Genomic DNA, 20734 nt, shown 5'->3' with positions numbered 1-20734 from the left:
ATAGACTTTATTTACAGAAGTATCTACTAAAGTGATCTGTAATTAACCAGTTGGAAGTCTTCCAACATTCGTTTAGCTTTATAGTTTGGAGCTTCAGCCACCTTAGGGCTTCCATTTGGCAGGTGGCTCTTTCTAAAGAGTAACTTGGTTTCTCCCTTTATATTATTGCTTGCTACATCCCATATGTGCATGCTGTCAGGAGGAGTGTCGAGAAAATAGAAAATTGTTGTCCTGTATTTTTCCTTTCCTTTAAACTCCTCCTGACAGCATTTTTCCCTCCTATATACTGTTGCGAGCTTGTTACAGAACACCTGCAGGGCAGAGGGAGGTTATTTTTAAAGTTTTGGTAAAGTGGTCCTATGGAGGCCAAGAGGCAGAGCTAACCCATGTGTGCATGCTGTCAGGTGGAGCTTACAGGAAAGGAAAATTACAGGTAAGTATGACAACAATTTTCCATGTTTGGTACACCACAAACCGTGTATATAACTGCAAATTTAAGCAACACATAGATGTACTTAATTTTTACTTGCTAGAATTATTAACGGTGACCAAACTTTGTTAAATAAATTTCTAAATCTAGAATCAAATTTTGTACAAACTGTCTTAGTGAAAGTATTCACATACATATATATATATACATATACAAATATACATATTTTAGGGATTAAATAAGTAACACGGAGCATTTAAAACTTATCACTGAAATCTGGGAGAACATTCCCTGTTCACTTGGTACACTTGGATACTAAAACTAGGTATACACTTGCAGTATATTTGAACTTTTAAGGTGAAGTGAACAATAATGACAGAAATTGTATTTTAAAACATCACCTAAAACTGAAAAAAAAATACCCATTCAAAGTACAAACTATGAAAATTTAAAAGATTTCAGTGGTCAACCAATTTATATCAGAACACTGCCAAATGGAAGGTGAAAAAGGTACATTGATGATTGATTGATTCATCATCTGGACAGGCTCTCCTAAATCTTTGGGTAAAATATTCAACCACATACAAATGAATTCATATAATCTCAAATTCACTATGAACCTACACACCCATAAAATCCCCTTTTTGGACAAGTCACATCATTTTTATACAGAAAGGAGACAGCAGGCAACACAATTTTGCATGCTCACAGATCCCACCCACAACTTTTAATCAACAGCATATTTTATAGCCAAATGCTTAGGCCAAAAAGGAACTGCAACTCGGACGAGGTCTTTCATTTCACTAACAGACTCGCACTGGGAGGATATAGAAACACATAGCCTGCACACGCAAGAGGGATGACCTTATCCATAAAAATCATGCACCCTCTGCAGACCACAAACTTCACAATTCTATTTAACAAACATCATCAGAATATTCGCCACATCCTTTCCAAACTTTGGAGGATCTTGACCTTGGACCCCAGAACACATATCCATTCAACACCACCAATGACCTTTAGAAAGTCAGGCTTTATAAAGGATTCCCTATTATCCTGGCAGTGTGAGACCAAATGGATCTTCTTACTCAAAGCCAACCACTTTCCATTGCTGCACAAAGTTTTTAGTTTCAAACCATTTTTATAAATTAGTATTTATTTGTCCATATTTTAATATCCACATACATTCCATCAGATTTCAGCAGTGCGCAGATAGATGTTTGAAACTATGAACAAAGACACTGGATGTTCTGTTTATTTTGAAGACAACCACTGATTTTCTATCATTTTTATACTCTAGCTACACTCTAGTCATGTGTAATTTTTTTCAGAGTATCACTACTATTAGTTGACTTCTGACTATTGTTTGTTTTTGTTTTCACCATCTTTATCTGTCATTATGATTTGCTATATGTCATATATAATTCATCATGATATTTTACCTTGTAATTGGCCAATTTACTTGATATACTAATACATCAGGCACTATGTTACTAAAAAGATTTGTTATTGCTTCTTATGAGCTAAGGTATGTTTTGTATGTACCCATCAATAGGTTGTACTACTTATACTACTACTTTCTCTGCAATATCTCTGACGTAACCCTGTTTCCCCCCCATCTTCTTTTTCTAACCACCAACGTACACAATACATTCATATATCAGCTGAACTCACGTCTACATCCACTTTATTGCTTCTAAATCACCATACAAGTCTAATGCTGAATGGCTGAGAAACTGAAAACCTCAGCCAATCACAAAGCACTAGAGGTGAATAAGGAGCCTTTTCCTCATACTCACTATATTTAATTGATTGGAACCCATCATACACACAGGAAGTCATATTAATGAACTCCAAAAATGTAAGGCTTTGATTTTTTTTATGTTTTACTATGAAGAATATTGATTCAACACATGATTTTAAATACAAATTTTGAATTATGGTTTTAGCTTATGATAGAATGTTTACTTCCAGTTCATTTACTAATATGACTTATTATCTATCTACAGTTAGTACATACGGCATAAAAAAAATATATCTCCACTAGCAATAATTATTATTTGATGTACTGTGTTAGAGAATAACACCTGTCCACACATGTTAATATCCATTATCAATGGGATCCACACTGATTATACAGGGACTATCCTGTCCTGACCTCTTTCTTGTTAACTAACTACTAAGTATCCATCGAATTATGAATGATTACACCAGATAACTGAGATAATTCAACAGTTCTGTCGATTATGCTTTATTGTAGATTCAAATGTGCTTGTTTATCTATTGATATGTATTTTGCTAATAATGTACTTTTTGACATAACATTTATGCATGTTCTACATAAATGCTTTACCGCATGCTGTACCTGAATATTAGTCCGCTACTGCACAGCTACTCCTGAGGAAGCCCTTACTGGGCGAAACGCATCGGGTTCACAAGCTGCACACAAAATACCACTTTTGTCACAGGACTGGCGGTCGACACGCATTCCATTGTGTGTGTCATCATTAGGTTCTACATCTAGTGCCAATTTGTTTGACTTTTAAATTGGATCAAATTATATGATCCTGTATTGTATGTCTTTGTTACATAATCTGTTAAATACAAAATAATTGTTTGCCAAAAATCCCAGCTGTCTTATGTTTTTCCTATATATGCTGTGCCATAGCACAGGGGGGTCGCTCATGGTAACGGGATGCTTACAGGGCAGATTAGAGGCAGCAGACTCCAAAAGTCCAAAATAACAGCAGTTTTTATTTGTTTAGGTTGTGTTACATCACACTCTCCAGTAAGGTAGCCAGATGCCCCGGCTGGGCATCTGGCTACCTCATTTAGGTGCCCTCTCTTACTAACAGATACACTATATAAGTACTGTTCCACTCACAGTTTTGTAGTACTGTTTGGCCTCTGGCTTTCCTGGAACCCTCTGGCTCTCTCTCAGCCTGGAACACTCTGGCTCTCTCTCAGCCTGGAACCCTCTGGAACTTTCTCAGCCTGGGACTCTCTGGCTTTCTCTAAGCCTGGAATCCACTCTGGCTCTCTGTCAGCCTGGAATGCACGCTGGCTCTCTGTCAGCCTTGAATCCACCCTGGCTCTCTGTCAGCCTGGAATCCACTCTGGCTCTCTCTAAGCCTGGAATCCACTCTGGCTCTCTCTCAGCCTGGAATCCACTCTGGCTCTGTCTCAGCCTGGAATCCACTCTGGCTCTCTCTCAGCCTGGAATCCATTCTGGCTCTCTCTCAGCCTGGAATCCACTCTGGCTCTGTCTCAGCCTGGAATCCACTCTGGCTCTGTCTCAGCCTGGAATCCACTCTGGCTCTCTCTCAGCCTAGAATCCACTCTGGCTGTCTCTCAGCCTGGAATCCACTCTGGCTCTCTTTCATCCTCTTGCTGATCATTCCATCTCCTCTCTTGCACCTAAGTGCAGGTGCATATATCCCAGTTAGGATTGGGTTCTATTCCCTGGAGCCATTAATGGACTTTCCCAGCCATTTTTGGGACACTGTCACAATGCAAATTTTTGGAGTTGGCATATTCCTAAAAGGGAATTGTAATTTCGAACTTCTAATATCTGTGCACTATCACATCCTTCTTTACATAAAATTATATGATATTTGATCTTTTATCAAATGGTGTATTTTAAATTTTAAAAACTGTCAGGTTCTTCACTTACTGTTTTTGTAAAACTTCATTTTTGATCATACAGCTGACAATAAACTCTGATGGTTCTGTGATATTTCTGTTCGGGTTCTCATTTATCCAGGTTTTGTAATCCTGAAAAAGTTTCATGGCTTTCCAAACCATTTCGTTAGTTCTATTAGTGTAGGAAAACACCCCAGCATTTATCTTCACACAGCACAAACAACCTAATCCAATCACCATGGAATGTGACACTGCAAATGTTGATTGTTCAAAACCAGGAAAGCGTAAAATTTGGTAAACCACCTTGTTCTAGTTACATACCTTCCTTGGCTTCAGGAAGTCTGAATAGGTTTTAAAACCTAGAATAACATGGCTATAAAACTTGGCTTCTAAAACTTAGAATAACATGGCTGTAACAAGGTGTAAGTTCCCAAAACACCAGGGTAGGTATGTTAAAATGACATGGAAAGCAGATAGTGTTCAAGGCCTCACCCTGTTTAGAGATGGTTGTCACTTCCCTCCTTTTCAAAGGGACTGCAGTCATAAATGCATACATACATAAATTCACTGATAAACATGTAGTTGACGTTCTTTCTTAGCTATCACAAACTCACACTGCTTCCTCTTACTTACTTACCTGCTTACTCTTCAACCTGATATCTTCTTTTTCTCTCCCCCCCCCCCTTCCACATATCTTTTACCCTCCTGTGTGTCGATCTTGGCTCATTACCCATTCCTCCCATCTTCCCAAACCCCCATTCCCCTGTTCCAACCCCATCCCTTTCTCTCCTTCTTGTTCCTCTTTTTTTCTTTCCTCCCCCCCTGTCTCACGAGGGACGGGGGCACCTGCTTCTGTAGGTGCCGTTGGTAGAGCTATGCCTGACTTTAGCCCACCCACGTCCTTCGTTTGGGCACCAGCTCTGTCTGATGCCCAGGGCTCACATTAGGGGACTTAGTGGTTCAAAGTTGCTGAGTGGGCAGGCTGAAGGGAAACTAGATCCCCCCCATAAATTCCCACAGGATGAATGGGGTGGAGAACTCAACACTCCCCACCTGCCCAGCAGATTCCAGCACATGCTATACACATTAAAGGTATAAACACCACTCTTAGGAGGAACCGGGGCGGAGAATTCCTCAATCCCCCCCCCACCCACAACATAATGCGCATGTCCAGTTCTCGCAAATGTGCAGAAAAAAATCCCCATGATTAAATTGAAGAATTTAAGCCCTAAATTAATAAATTCCCTTTGAAATCTATTGTGAAGCCTCCATTTTTATCTATATATTTTAGGATTTTAAAAACCTGCAGTAACATTCTTGGGAAACTTTATTGCTAAGCAACCATAAGTAAGTTCCTATGATATAATAGAGACCATAAAGCTGTCCATTATAAAAATTCCTTTGAAACCTGTTGCACATACTTCCCTTTTATTTATTTAAGGATTAGAAAATTTGGAAGCTACTCCCCCTATTTACATCCTTTTGGAAAATTTTACTGTAAATAACCTTTTGATACATCCATATGTAACTCCATTTGAAACTAATTGAATATTCTTATTCAATTCAACATAAAACAGTTTTGTGTTTCAACCACTTATAGTTTATTATTACTAATTATATTTAACACATATTTATAATACAGTTAGTCCCCAAGTAAAGACATCCAGCATATGGACAACTCCTAGATACGAACAGGGCTTCCCTGCTCGTCCGTGTGCAGGACCGAGGCTTGATGGAGGGGGCAGGTTTACTTGACTTGCAGAGGAAATCTTTTGCTAACACAGCTGAGGTTGTGGGTGATCTTAACGACTGAGCTCTTCAAAATCTTGTAACTTTTTACTGACCAAGACCAACTCTTCAGTTGTTTCCTTTTGCATATCAAAGCACAGCTTGTGCCAAAAGTTAATCAATGTCTAGGCTTCCTAAAGTTTTCATTTTTTTTTCTTTGCTTTGTTTGTGATTAACTGACTTAATTAAAGTGAGGATTTTATAGAGTAACTGACACCATGCTGCCTAATATTATGTTGAGCAAACACCTGTTCTAATTGCATTTATTAAAATAATGTACCTGTTCTGACTTACATACAAATTCAACTTAAGAACACACCTTCATACTACCTATCATATATATCTACATACCACATACTACCTATCTTGTATAAAACCCGGGGACTACCCGTATATACTTTATTACAGTAAATTATACAATATATTGCTGTAACTATACTATAGTTCTATTCAGGCAGACAAAAATTCCTTTTTTCCCATCGCTATTCCTTTAATTATTAGGACCAAGTGATCTACTACAAAAAGTAAGTTAGATCTCTTTTTTTGCTTTATCATTGTAAATTTCTTATACAATTTAAAAGAAAACAACTACTCACAATTTACCACGGAACACACAATGAATATGGACACTCATGCGTCACACTTACCTCTTCCTCGCTAAAGCACAGGAGTCGCTCTCCTGCACATGCAGGCAGTTCTGACTTGGGGCATGCCTCTGCTCCCAAGCTTTATCAGTTTTGCCCAATCTACCGGACAATCAGAAAATAGCCTCTTAATCATCCCTGGCTATTTAGCTAGCTCAAACACTGCACTCTGTTCATTCAAGGTGTCTCCACTTGTGCCAAGCCCTTAGTTTGCTGAGCTGGTTCCTGTTCACATGTTGCTTAATTCAGCGTTTCCTCTGTCCTGCTGCTGTGTTATCCCCTTGTTGCCTAATCTGTTGTTTCCAGCCTATTCCCTTGTGCGGTTCCAGTGTTCCTCTCTGCCTGTGGTTATGTCAACTGTGCCTCCTGTTTCTTCCATTGTCTACTGTGTTCCCTGTGTCTGCAGGGGCCCTTGTGTCATTGGTGTCTATTTCCTGGATGCCTGGTATTTGACCATTTGCTTGTGACCTAACCTCTCTTGCTTGCTGCCTGCCTTGACCCTGGACTTCCTTGACTATTCTTCTGCCTTGTGATTTAGTACCATGTATCTTCCTACCCACCCTGGTGTGCCCAAGGACTGCAACCTGGTGGTAACCAGCAGTGCATCATCCTGACCACTGGAGGCTCTGGATATAACCTGGTTGCCGCTTAGATTCCGCGCCTTTGCCCTTCTCAGGGCTCACATTACTTTTGTGCAAGCCATAGCGCCCCTAGTGGCCCTGTTCACCCAAGCGTGACAAGATGTATACAATAACTTTGTTGAAACCTATTATTTACACACAAAGTATCTTCATATACATGCAAATAATAATTATTATACATTTTAAATACAATTAACATAAGTTCTACTTCTTTATGAATTACTCACATACCAGGTACATACCTGACTAGAAACTACCCATGCATAATCAAATGACACATATACTTGGTATACTTAGTAAACATAATATTTTCATATAAAGTCGGTCTGTATCTATATACGTTTGTTTTTTCCTGTTACTAACACAAGGATGTAAGTGCCATATTTATATTTTATATACCTCTTCTGCTAATTATGTAATTGTACTTCAACATGTAATTCAAATACCTTTTTCTGTCCCCTGAGGAAGCCAATTGGCTAAACACATTGAGATTCGAGACAATGCTACTCTGTATAATCATGTGAACAAGACTAAAAAAAACAAACAAACCTATTACCTAACCTTAGTCTATCTTTGTACACCCAAAAGTGTTGAAACCATAGCTGCAATAACTTGTAATTTTCACAATATAGCTATAATTATTTGTTTTTCTTGCGATTGTTATGGCTTTGACATTAGTAAGTAAACAAGTAAACATGTATTAATAAATTTGCTAAAAAAACTCTTTGCTTTTTTCATGATTGCAGTCCAAAGGGGCCATTAGTTGTCCTTTGGTTCTTTCTATGTAAAATTTCTAAAATTTATTCTAATGCAAAATATCTCACTCCTAGCTACAGAAGTAATCCACCTAAGTAATTCACCCTAAAGCTAGACTGTGTGCCTCACCCAAGACTTTTGACCTATGACCCACTTGGCTAATTTTACCTGTTAACATGATGAAGGGGTTGGCAAAAAAATCTAAATAATCATATAATTGTATAATAATAAAGATTAAAATATACAATCATGTCCACAAATATTGGCACCCTTGCATTTATGTCAGAAAATGCACCATTTATCCCAGAAATTTGTTACAATTACAAATGCTTTGGTATTGTCCAATACTAAAATACCAAAGTATTTGTATTTGCAACAATTTTAAAATAATAGTAGACCTGATTGGGAGATTGGTACAAGAAGTGGTAACAACTTAGGTATAATTATTTTAGTGATAATGTCTGCCCCACCCCTGATAACACTTCTCAAGCATCAACCAAAACATGTTGGCTGGAGTTCAGATTATGTAACATTATTACTTTGCACGTAAGATTCTTGTTTGTACATTTAATTTTTGTCAAAAAATTAAAATGTGTCTCAGGTTGGGATGGTGGACCCTGAGTGTCACCAGCCTGTTAGGCAGAGAAGTGTAAACGCAGAGTTTAAGCAACAATCTGGTTTTCTTCAGAGCCTCTAGATGTGAGGATGTTGCACTGCAGGCTGTTGCCAGGTTGTAGCCCCAGTGTATGCAGAGGCTGGTAACTGGTGTAAGGCTAGGACCAAAGAAGAGTACAGAAGCATGAGGCAGAAATGTAGTCAGATGTGCCAAAGGTCATGGCAAGTGACAATCAAGAGTGGTCAGACAGAACAGAAGGTCAGGGCAGGCAGCAATTGAGAGTAGTCACAGAGCCAGTATACCAAAATATAAACTCCTTGTTCAGGCAACTTCCTGTTGCCAGTCACATCCTTATATAGGGAAGGTCATGTGAGCATCTGTGCTCCACCTGCTGGCAAAAATGACTCTAGGCCTCTAAGGTAAGGGAGCAGCTGCCAGAGGGTCACATCACCTAGACCAGGGGTCAGCAAATTTTTTTGGACTACTAGGCCATTTCAGGAGGTCAAGAAGGCGCACTAGGCCAGAAGAAACAAGGTGTTCATTTGCACTTTTTTAAATTTTAATAAATATTATTATGTGCTCTGTTTTGTCTTCTGTCAAGGCTGAAGTAGTCATGTGAGAGTATCCTTGCAGTTCTTTTTGACCTTTTTGATATTTTGACAGACTATTAACGTTATTGACTTGGAAATTTGAGAAAATAGAGACATTGAATGACAGTGTCCCAGTCATCTCTGCCTTCTATGTATCTATGTAGGTTTTTCTTCACTCCAATTTATATCAGTTCTGCTTCCACATGTTCCAACTATCTTCGAAGATATCCTCTGGCTCCTTCTTCACCTAGTTGTCTTGGTCATGCCTTTCTCAAATTTCTTCACTTCTCCAACTAATACTAATGACCTGATCATTTCAGTGTTCCAATCCTAATTTTGGTGACTTGTACAAGACTATATTCTTTAATATTCTAATCCTGGATATCCACTATCTTTTACTAGACTAAAGACATTTATTTTAATCTTCCTTTATCAAATAATAAATTACTTAAGCCAGCATCCATGATTTACTTGCAGATGTTAGGACATGGTTTTATAGAGTTCAAATTTTATTTTTTTATTGTTTACAAGAGTATATAAAGCTGCATGTGATCTGTTTTGTGTTAGCCTACTTTAAATGTTGCCCTTTATGTATTAGTCATTGCTACTACTATTCATTACTAGTAGTATTTACCAATCAGGGAACCTTTCATAATTTTCCAAAGTGCATACCTTTTGATATTTTCAAGATCTATTTAAATTTATGAAAAGCTATACATTATATTCATGAAATTTTCTTGAAATGATATAAAAACATGATCCACTGTGTACCTTACAGGTCTGCAGCCAAATTTATAGTCCCCAAAATATTTCCAGGTTTTGTACTTTGGTCGTATGGGCCTTCAGGTGTCTGCTTCAAGAAAGACCGAAGTTGTCAAACAAATTTACTCTCTTTTTATGAGGAAGTAAGTAAACAGGGAGACAGTGGAGTAGCAGTTGATATAGTGTACTTGGACTTTGCTAAAGCATCTGACACTGTACCCTACAGACGATTAATATGCAAGTTAGGGTCAATAGGTTTAGAAAAGTCAATCTGAAAATGGATAGAGAACTGGCTTAAAGACAACATCCAAAGGGTTGTAATTAATGATTCATACACTGAATGGTCTAAGGTTATTAGTGGTGTACCCCAGGGTTCAGTGTTGGGACCTTTACTGTTTAACATCTTTATAAATAATATAGAGTGTTTGCAGATGACACCTAACTATGTAATGGAATTAGGTCCCTACAGGATATTTATAATCCACAAGCAGACCTGGATGTACTGTTTCATTGAGCAGCCAAGTGGCAAATGACATTTAATATAGATAAATGTAAAGTTATGCACTTGGGAGCTAAAAAGATGCATTCTTCATACTGTCTAGGGGGAATGCACTTGGGGGAGTCAGAAATGGAAAAGGTTCCGGTGGTTCTGGTAGATCATAGACTTAATAACAGCATGCAATGCCAAGCTGCAATATCTAAAGCTATCAAAGCACTTTCTTGTATTAAAAGGGGCATAGACTGCAGAGATGGAGACATAATCCTTCCCCTGTATAAAGCATTGGTCAGACCACATCTGGAATATGCAGTCCAGTTTTGGGCACCAGTTCAAAAAAAGGTCATTGTGGAATTGGAGATAGTGCAGCGAAGGGTAACTAAACTAATAAAAGAAATTGAGGAGCTCCGCTATGTGGAGAGATTAGCTGAACTGATTCTATTCTCCCTTGAGAAGAGACGTTTAAGGGAGGATATGATCACCCTGTATAAATATATAAACGGTCAATATAGAGAACTCTCTGCCCGATTATTCACTTTGAGATCATTACTAAGAACAAGAGGGCACTCCTTGCCTCTGGAGGAAAAGAAGTTTAAGCTCTGGATAAGGAAGGGATTCTTCACTGTAAGGTCTGTGAAAATGTGGAATTGGCTCCCTCAGGAAGGCTAGGTCTTATTTTCGGGGTAGGTCTTACTTTCGGGGAAACACGGTATGTATGTAAGGGTGCTGGAGCTGTAATATATACCTCTCTGTTTTGGCTTTTTATCTTTTCAGGGACACAGAAGAAGTTACCAATCCCAGGGAAGTGTTCTGGGTTGCAGAGACATTTTAGAAATGAAGTTTTGACTAATGATGTGGTTGTACTACAGCAGATACATTATTACAGATCATTGACTATGTCTGCGTACCAAAGTCATGTTTTTGGTCTGCCTGAAAACTAAGTGTTGAGATACGTTTATCGGGCCAGCGATTCCATGCTGTGTGCCACTGTGCACATCTGAAGGGAATTTTAAAGGCTGATCACTTACTGACTCTATTCTGCTCTGCTTTTGGCTGCTGGGACTTTATAGCCTCACTGCTCCCAGTCACCAGTGCCTGTTGTAACGTTAAGCTAGGCTGACTTGCTTCTGGTGTGTATTCATGTGATTTAGTGTTGCTGACCTTGCCTTTTGCTGATCCTGTGAGTTTTTGCTGCCTGGACCGACCTTTTGCATGTGACCCCGATTCTACTTGTGTCTTGCCCTGGTGGACAGATTACCTGTGTATGACCTTTTTGCTCTGTATTCCGGACTTGTCTCTGTTGGAATCTTGGTGCTGCTTTATCTGTGGGCTCCTGGTCCTCTCCCAGTCATACCCCAGACACCACATGTTGCACAATAAGTCCTGGGGGCAACATTTTGTTGGAAAACGTAACCAGTCTCCCGAGGCTGAGCGGAGGCTTGCTATGTGGGCTTGCTATAGGTGAAGGGTGTGGCACTAGATTGAGGAACAAATGTCTGGTGAGTATTTTTGCTGGACCAGGGCCTTACACTAAGAGCCTGGAATGCAGATATGGTAAACCCCTGCATAACAGTAGAGTATGCACTGATTGGCTGTGTCTAACTACTACTATTTTCTGTTCAACAAGCTAATTTGGTTTTGCAAAATAAAAAAAAACTTATATGCATTGTTCTCCCCAGCCCCCTTTTAGTGGGCGGAGCGACCAGCTGCTGTGCCCCCTCCGCTTGGCTCTCATCCTTTGAATGGACAATGGAGAGGCTGCTCCGTTCTCAGCTGTCATCCATTCAGAGGATTCCAGCTGCTGATAAGTGGGAGAACAGCACAGCTAGACACAGGCTGTCCCTCCCCCATTCTATACCTCGTCTCCAGTCTTCTATTAAAAAAAAAAGCTGCTTGTAAATGTATCAATCGGAGAGACGTGTGTAATAACATCATCGGCAAAGTGTGATAGCTGTGTGTTGAATACTGTATATCATTCTGCGGCCTTAAAACCCTCTGTGTACAAAACTTCTTATCTCCTAAACCATTGGTTATAATGACTTGAAATTTTCAGGGTGCACAGAGGACCCTCATAGCTAATATTAACCTCAATTTCAGCCCCCAGATATAAAAAAATAAAGATATGGGATCACAATTCTAAAAACTTGTAAAAATACAACATTGAAGTTCTTGTTTCAAAAGTGTGCCTGGGAGTCCTTAATTGATAGTGCAAATTGGGGCCTCCCGGGTCTCTCTTGGACCCCAATTTGCCTAGGATGGTGGGGTGTACAAAACCAAAAATTGATATTGATAATGTGATATTGTGGAAAATAATAAGTTCTGATCTGATAATCTGCATGGAGTTTGCAAGTTCTCCCGGTGTTTGTGTGGGTTTCCCCTGGTTGCTCCGGTCGGGTGCTCCGGTTTCCTCCCATGTTCCAAAAACATGCAGCTAAGTTAATTGGCTTCCCCACAAATTTGTCCTTAGCCTGTGTTAATGACAAATGACTATAGTAAGGACATTAGATTGTGAGCCCCTTAGAGGGACAGCTAGTGACATGACTATGGACTTTGTACAGCGCTGTGTAATATGATGGCGCTATATAAATACTGTGTAATAATAATAAAAAAATGCCTTTGTCTGGAAATTGTCTCTCTAGCAGACTAGGGTCAGAAATTTCCCCTTATCATGTATTTCTTTATCTGACAACCAGGGTCATTCCAGATCCTCTAGTCACAACATCTGCTGTGACTGGTTTTTGTGTCTGCAAGATTAATAGAATTCAGATAAGGCTAGACAGAGTATCTCAGATTGAACTTTGAGCTGTATTTCGAAACCCATTTATTAATAAGCTTTATATTTCTAATATACCATTTTGTATGAAATAGTAGTTGAATGATTTGTAGTTGGACCGTTATAGCATTTTGAGACCAAGAACTAGTCTCCTAGGCCTCAGGAAAGCCTGAAAACCATATTTAGCCCCGGGAATGCCTAGTTTGGTCTCTGTGAATTCTTTATTTTGTTGTGATTATTAATCTGGGGGTTGGTATTTCAGAAAACCTGTACTTATGGAATTATTAATAATAATTAGAAAAAGGGCCTCTTGGTAGTGTCTACAAGCATCCTAATCTATGTGGACACAGCCCATCAGACACCCTCCACCCTGCTGTCATTGGATGGTCCTATATTTCCTACCTCTGTTTTTGGCATAGAAAAAGCCATGTAAGTCTAGCAGAGACAGCTGTCATTGATTCCATCTTGTTGCTAATGAGAACAGCACTGACACATTGAGCACTGCAGGGAGCCCAGTGACTCTAACTTCAACTTTATACAGCAACCTGGACCAAGGAAAACCAACTCTACCTAAGTATTTTTTCACAATTTTCCCCTTTTATTTTATGCTGTTGCTATAGTTCTGTTATTATTATTTGATTAGTTCTTATTTTTCTGTAATTGTTTTTGCACTGTTTTAGTATGTTTTTGTTTAATAAACACTATAAAAAGTGTAACTTGCTAACCTAAATACACTACTATAAAAGCAGAAACAGAACTGTGGTTGCCAAGGATAACGGTGCATCTAAGCACATGGTGGCAGTCTACTTGTGATGGTGTGTGTGGCAAGGGCTAACAGGGTGAAAGTTTGGGGGTATTAGCCACACGTGTTTCTCATTTGCATCTATATTTTTGTTTACCTGCACCTCTCTGCTCTAGAGAAATTAGAGTTCAAGGTACAGAAGTGGACAGTTAAGTGTAACAGAGCAGTGCGTTTTGACAGGTAGAGATTTTTTATGTTCCAAATGTTGGCATGGTAATGGAATTTTAGGGGGGTTTATGTGTCCCCCACATGCACCTACATTTTCAGTTTTTAACACCTTCCTATTCCAGAGAAATATAGGTTCAAGAACAGAAAGTGTAGCATAGTATTACAATTATAGTTTTTTCCTTGTTGTGCAAGTAGCCCTTGGGGGTCCCTAATCTTGCATTTTCCATTTTGGGCTCCTAGATACACTTACCTTTGCAACAGCAACTTCAATGTTCATTTTTCACAAGTTTGTAAACTTGTTACCCTCTTATCTTAAAATTCTTTAAAGAAATTTTGGTTACTAGTAGCTAATGGGGGTCCTCTGCTTACCCTGAAACTTTCAAGTCATTGCAAGCAACAGTTCAGGAGCTCTGAAGGTTTGAACAGTGAGTTGTTAGGCTGAAGAATATGACAGGCAGCCTTTACACACACCATTATCCCACTGTGCTGCTGATAATGTCAATACACACTCAGGTGAATAAATTTCACAGTTTTCACAGGTGGGGGGTGGGGGGAGGCACTTCATCACATGCACAATGCTCCTAAAGCATCACCACATATTAATGTTTTTATAAAGAGTGACTTTCATTTCCTTTTTTATGATGGAAAAATGTGTTGTATTTCCTTTCCATTTTGGGAGGAGGACCCCTTCCTTTCCATCATTACTGCCATGGTGGTATAGACTAAAGGGTAAATCCACAGCCTCCTGGGTTATTTGTGTCACATATCCCAGGTGGCTGTGGAACCTGGAATGTGGCTTTGTAAATTTGGGGATATTTCCTATGAAAATATGAAGAGCAATGGGCAAATTGAAATATGGCTGACAGCTCCGCTCTCCTGATTGCTCTTGCAGCCCTAGCGTAACTATAGTATGTGTTCTTGGATAGAGATTCTCTATCCAAGAACACAGGAGTCCCACGGGATCCCCGGGCACTAGAGGCTAAATGGGGACAAGTCTCCCCATCCATTCACCTCTAATGCTCTGTGATTTGCTGGGAAAAGGAAAATCCTGATGACACCCAGAGCTGTCATCAGGGTTTACCTTTCCTCACAGAGCACTAAAAGTGATAAATGGGGAGACTTGTCCTCATTTAACCTCTAGTGCCTGGGGATCCCACCTGTAAAAAAAAAAAGTTAGTTACACAAATCACACACATTCAATAAATTACTTTAACATTAAAGCCCCTTTTTAACACATTTTTACACACGAATTTGCAAAGTCAAATCCCGTATTTTTCGAGTCGGACCTATCTGAATTCAAACAGCCATATTCGGGTCGAAAATAAGGACAACCTGAATTCAAACACAAACACTAGTTATTATCAAACACTGCTGGTTGCCTGGTACACATATGTACTTTGTGTAACATTTTTTTTGACATATACTTTAACAAGAATATTCTTTGCTAAGCGAAATTGATTTTGATGTGATTAGAACTTTCTTCAGGTCATGACTTTTCAGGATGATTTCAGGCAATTTTGAAAGAGTCATTTTTAAATAATCATTATTACCAACATGATTTTTTGCAAATTCACATTAAATGTAGTGCTTTTATGTATTATCATATAAAAGGATACTAGCTATGCTAAAACAGTTATTTGAGAACCTAAAGTTCTTGAACTACATAAACACTAATCAGAACAGATATATTTTGTGCCAGTGCAAGACATTAGGTTGCAGTGCTCAACCCAGAAATTTTTTAAGCTGAGTGGGATTTGTATTTTTAATTTTTGTAATTGTAGGCAGGTTGAGTCGGGTGGCTGCTAAAAAGTTCTGGGTGGTGCACTCGGCTAAAAGGGGACGGGAAGAACACTGAGGCTGTGTCAATATCAAATGTAATTATTACTAGTGTCCAGGTATCCTCTATCCCTAATGTCTGTTATTCCTCGATCTTTTTTTCACGTCTTCTGAACTTTACACTTAAAACTGCCTTCAAAAACATATCCATGAGGAAACATACAGCAATAAAAACATACATTTTTATCAGGGGGGGGGGGGGGTAGGAAAAGGGTCTCTAATGTTAACATCCTTTTACATCTTGTTCCAGTACTCCAGTGTCTTATACAAAGAGTTAAAAAAAATTCTCTGACATGAACCCAACACAAAAAGGAAAAGTGACAGATGACATAAATCAGATAAAGCATAAATACATAAAAAATTTAAATTACATAGTAATCCTTATTTTAACTCATAGGTCTAATCGTTATGTGTATCACAACTGTATTTTCTTTCTAACAGTTTGATTCCTGATTACTAATGGTCCTGTAGATATAAGACCTATCTTATTTAATATCATTGATTTTGGCAGGTTTGAAAAATAGTCTCTCTGTGTGGCATGTGAAACTACAGGAGATAACCTCAGAGGACCTCTGTGAACACAACTGACCAGGTTGGTCATCGTTTACAATGCACAAAGGACCTTATTACATAATAGCATACAAGCATTTGTGTACATATTAGTTTGGGTAGGACAAAACAAATTTATTGATAAAATAATGTTTTATTCTGCAGTAAAAATGATGCTTGATGTTTTATTTTTTTTGTGAAAGGCAATCTTTAGTTCTGTTACTCAGCATGATTATATGTAAACAAAAAGATGCATAACTTTTACAATTTAAAAATACATCTCATAAGTGTTACCCTAAATTCAATATTAGAGACAGAATAACACATAAAAAGGTTTATAAATATAGTTTACACTCCTCCTAGTGTGTGTGTGTTTGTCACAGTAGAAATAGCTGAAGGTCATGTCTCATGTCGTCGTTTCACCAAAGAAACACTTTACAGAACTAAATTTAACTCCTAACTTTAGATGGGAAGCAAAAGTAGAGGGGTAGACTTGCCAGGTTGTCTCCCTACCACCTGAAAATTAAATAAGGGTATACAACAGGTAAACAAAATTTGCACAGTAAAAGAAAGGTTGTCTGAAAATGTATTTGCGATTTTTTCTCTCTTCTCATTTATTCACTTTGAGATAATTACAAAAAACAAGAGGGCACTCTTTGCGTCTGAAGGAAAAGAAGTTTAAGCTCTGGATAAGGAAGGGAATCTTCACTGTAAGGTCTGTGAAAATGTGAAACAGGATGCCTCAGGAAGTAATTTCAGCAACTACTATAAATTGCTTTAAGAAAAAGCTGGTTGCTTTTCTAGAAGCACAGAATATAGCTGGGTATTAAAGCTTTAAAGTAAAGATACCAATGATCATTGATCCAGGGAACATCTGATTGCTTTATGGAATCAGAAGGAATTTTTCCCCCTGTTGAAGCAAATTGTACCATTTTTTTGCCTTCCTCTGGACCAACTATGTCCATAGGGTTTTATATCTGGGATATGTTTTTTTCCCTTTTGGTTGAACTTGATGCATATATGTCTTTTTTCAACCTGACCTACTATGTAACCATGATTATAGTTAACAATTTTTGATAACGGGCTATACAAATGTTTCAAATTGTTATCAGTCCCTAGAAAGTGTTGTAGAGTAGACCTATCACAAAATAACCAGTGCTACTCCTGCATGCTGTTGCTTAAAAACACTATGAAGTGGCACTGAGACAGTTGCTAATGCTTCTGACCCTTCAAGAGAAATGATCCCAAAGTGGATGTTGACATTCCTGACCCATGACACTTTTCAACCTCCCTAAACCCCAGGTATTGTACGTGAAATTTGGAGGACAATGTATTCTCAGTGACTCAGTGAAGATTTTGGGTCTGCTACCACAAGTAATTAGTGGTAAATGCAGTCAATTCTGTACTTGGGCCTTCCATGGGTGATTAAAGAAAGTAACCAATATTGGAGGACATCTTACTGGATGCCCATTACAAGGTGAAAATTGTGATTTCATTCTGATTAGAGGGAGTCCAAAATGTATCAGTTTGTGGATGTGTTGTGTAGGGGTATATTTGCAACATTTCTTGAAGGTGACAGGGTCTCCCTAACCTGGTTTCCCTCTTCCTCTGTTAAGCAATTTACCTCTGCTGAGGTTCACCTAAAGAAGGTGCACAGGGCCCTGCTTGATAAGCATCGTGCAGGCCAGAGTCTAAGCACCTGTTAGGTCTTCTTCAGAGCCCTTAAGATGAGTATATTGTATAGCTAAGAGACATTAGGTTGGTTCTCCCAACTTACACCAAAGCAAGGCCAGTGGCAGAGTTAATGTTAAAATAGGAGCAGAGAGTAAAGATAAAAGAGAGACATTGTTGGGAAGAGCAGACATTGGCCCTGATCTATCAAAGCTCTCCAAGGCTGGAGAGAATACAGTTTCATCAGTGAAGCTGGGTAATCCCACAAACCTGGAATGGATTTCCTAAAAGTCATTAGCTTTTTGTTAGCAAATGTTTTTAATCCTGGACCAGATACATTCCAGGTTTGCTGTATCACCCAGCTTTACTGATCAAAGTATATTTTCTCCAGCCTTGGAGAACCTTAATAAATCAGGGCCATTGTGTCTCGTGTCCATGTAGCACCACTAAACCTCAATAAAAGGGTCTCAATGAGCGTTTCTGCTTCATAAGTCTTAAATATGTAGTCATGCTTTGTCAGAGTTAGTTGTGTATGAAAAAAAAAACAGGGAGCCAGTGCCATTTTGTGCCAGCATTGTAACACAGCAGATTCTCATTTATAAAGAAATTATCTAGTCCAATAGTGCCCAACATTTTTTATCTGGGGCCACTGTTGACATTGAGATAAAACTTGCAGCCATGATGCAAACAAACAATAAAGATGTATGCTTAAAGCTAGAATAGTTATAGAAATGACAAATCAAGAATTTCTGCACTCACCATATGATGCTAATTTCATTAATGCAGCATTTTATTAATGATAGATACAAAACTAAAGTTATTATACAGTGCTAGCCCGTCATATATGGTTCCCTACTCACTATTCCTGTACTAAAGAGCAGAAACTACTCCATACAATGTCCTGTGTCCTGTCAGTTAGGGGCCCTCTAACCTTTTTATGTACCCCAAAATCTCTGCAATGGATACTTCCAGAGGAATGGGATTCATGTAATAGATAGCCAAGGGGGACATGTTCTTAATACTACATCTTCAGGTCCCTACAGCTCCTCATTCCTGAGAAATCAGAAGGTAAGTGGCCAGCTATGTGTGAAAGGGTAGCTTGGTAGGTATAGTTTTTCATATTTTGTGATGGTGACGTAGTGATGAAATTTTAGGGGGAGTTAGCCACAAGAGCCCCTCACTTGCAGTTACATTTCCTTTTTCTTTGATTGGGGTTCATTGGGAGTAAGGGGATAGCTATGTGTGACAAGGTAGCATGATAAGATAAGGTAAGGTAAAAAATGTTTTTTGGGGGGAGACATTTTTCTACTGGCTCCAGCTTTCCAGTTGCCAACATCCCTCTGTTCCAGAGAAATTGAGGGTCACAGAAGGTCCCTTACCCGGCAGCATTTTCAGATTTGACCCCAGGCGGCGGAGAGTGGTACTGAGCGTACCACTCCCTAGGCTCGGATCCATGGCATGAGGAAGGGGTAACCGCACTACAACCTCACCACCAGTCTGAACGCAGCCTTAAAATTTTGTGAGCAGGCAAGTATATATTTGGGGCACCACAGCACAGAGAGTAGACCGTACCCTAATGATCATTGCCATGAAAGTGTAACCCAGGGGTCCCTAACATGCAAATTCAATTTGGGGACCAAACTCTTTAAATAGCCCCCCTTAATGGATCTGGCAGCTCCGCTGTCTGGATGTGGCCTGCGGCAGTAGGTTGGGCACCATTGATCTAGTCTATGCGTTACTTAACTAAAGTAATGAAGTTTTTCAGACCTTAGCTAACATTTGGCTTGTGGCACTAAAGATATTATGAGACTAAGATGCATGCATATGTAAAAATGTTAAGAAGTTCCCAGAATAAAAAGGCTCCCCAAAGATTTCTTTAAAGGTTACTTTGAAGGACCACATTGATATAGCGGTGTACTTGGTTGACCATGGCGGCACAACCATCAAATGTAAAGCATATTTCCTTAACTAGTACAGGCATAGAAGATCGGGTGAAGTAGAATTTGAAAAAAATTGCGGATCTCACTGTGCATGTGAGAGATTGGCAATTTTTTTTTTATTGATGAAAGAGCTCCTTTTGTGCATGCCCGAAATGCTCAGGCATGCACAAAAGGAGCAGCCAAGAGCCTCCCAGGATGTGTGACCTAGGTATCCCTGGGAGCCTCGGCCTGCCCAATAATTCCTAATCACTTTTTTTTTTTTTTTTTTTTAAAGAAAAGGGTGCTGCTAAAAAAAAATGTTGTCTACCCTTTTATGAAAAGGATTAATTATGAGTTTAGGTACGTTTTAATATTAGGAAAGTGCTGAAAAATACCATATTGTTTTGTCTCAACATTGTGGTGCTGAAAAGAAAGCGCATGAGAAACCAGTGTTGGCAGCATACCCTGAACAGCCTCCTCCTTTTTAATGCTCTGCCAGGCCTTTACTGCAGCGGCTTTTTGTTATTATTATTAAACAGGATTTATATCAACATAATACGCAGCGCTGTTCATTAAATAGGGATTGCAAATGACAGACTAATACAGACAGTGATACAGGAGGAGAGGACCCTGCCCCGAAGAGCTTACAAT

At 39.0% G+C, this 20734-nt stretch overlaps 1 protein-coding gene across 4 annotated transcripts in view; it reads left to right on the top strand.

The window, feature by feature from the left end:
* The window catches only part of C10H10orf71 (chromosome 10 C10orf71 homolog), a 123783-nt gene that overhangs the window by 62866 nt on the left and 40183 nt on the right, over positions 1-20734 (top strand). For 2 of the 4 annotated variants that reach the window (XR_011922443.1, XM_072424184.1), the window contains exon 2: positions 16456-16536. The exons of the other annotated variants lie outside the window; for them this stretch is intronic. The gene's annotated coding sequence lies outside the window, so the exon portion shown is untranslated. The remainder of the gene's footprint in view (positions 1-16455; positions 16537-20734) is intronic. 4 annotated transcript variants of the gene reach the window in all.

Source organism: Pyxicephalus adspersus, chromosome 10 (genome assembly GCF_032062135.1).
Source record: "Pyxicephalus adspersus chromosome 10, UCB_Pads_2.0, whole genome shotgun sequence".
Classification (NCBI taxonomy): Eukaryota; Metazoa; Chordata; class Amphibia; order Anura; family Pyxicephalidae; genus Pyxicephalus; species Pyxicephalus adspersus.
Note: the sequence above shows the minus strand (reverse complement) of the source record. Positions and strands in the feature narration are given on the sequence as shown.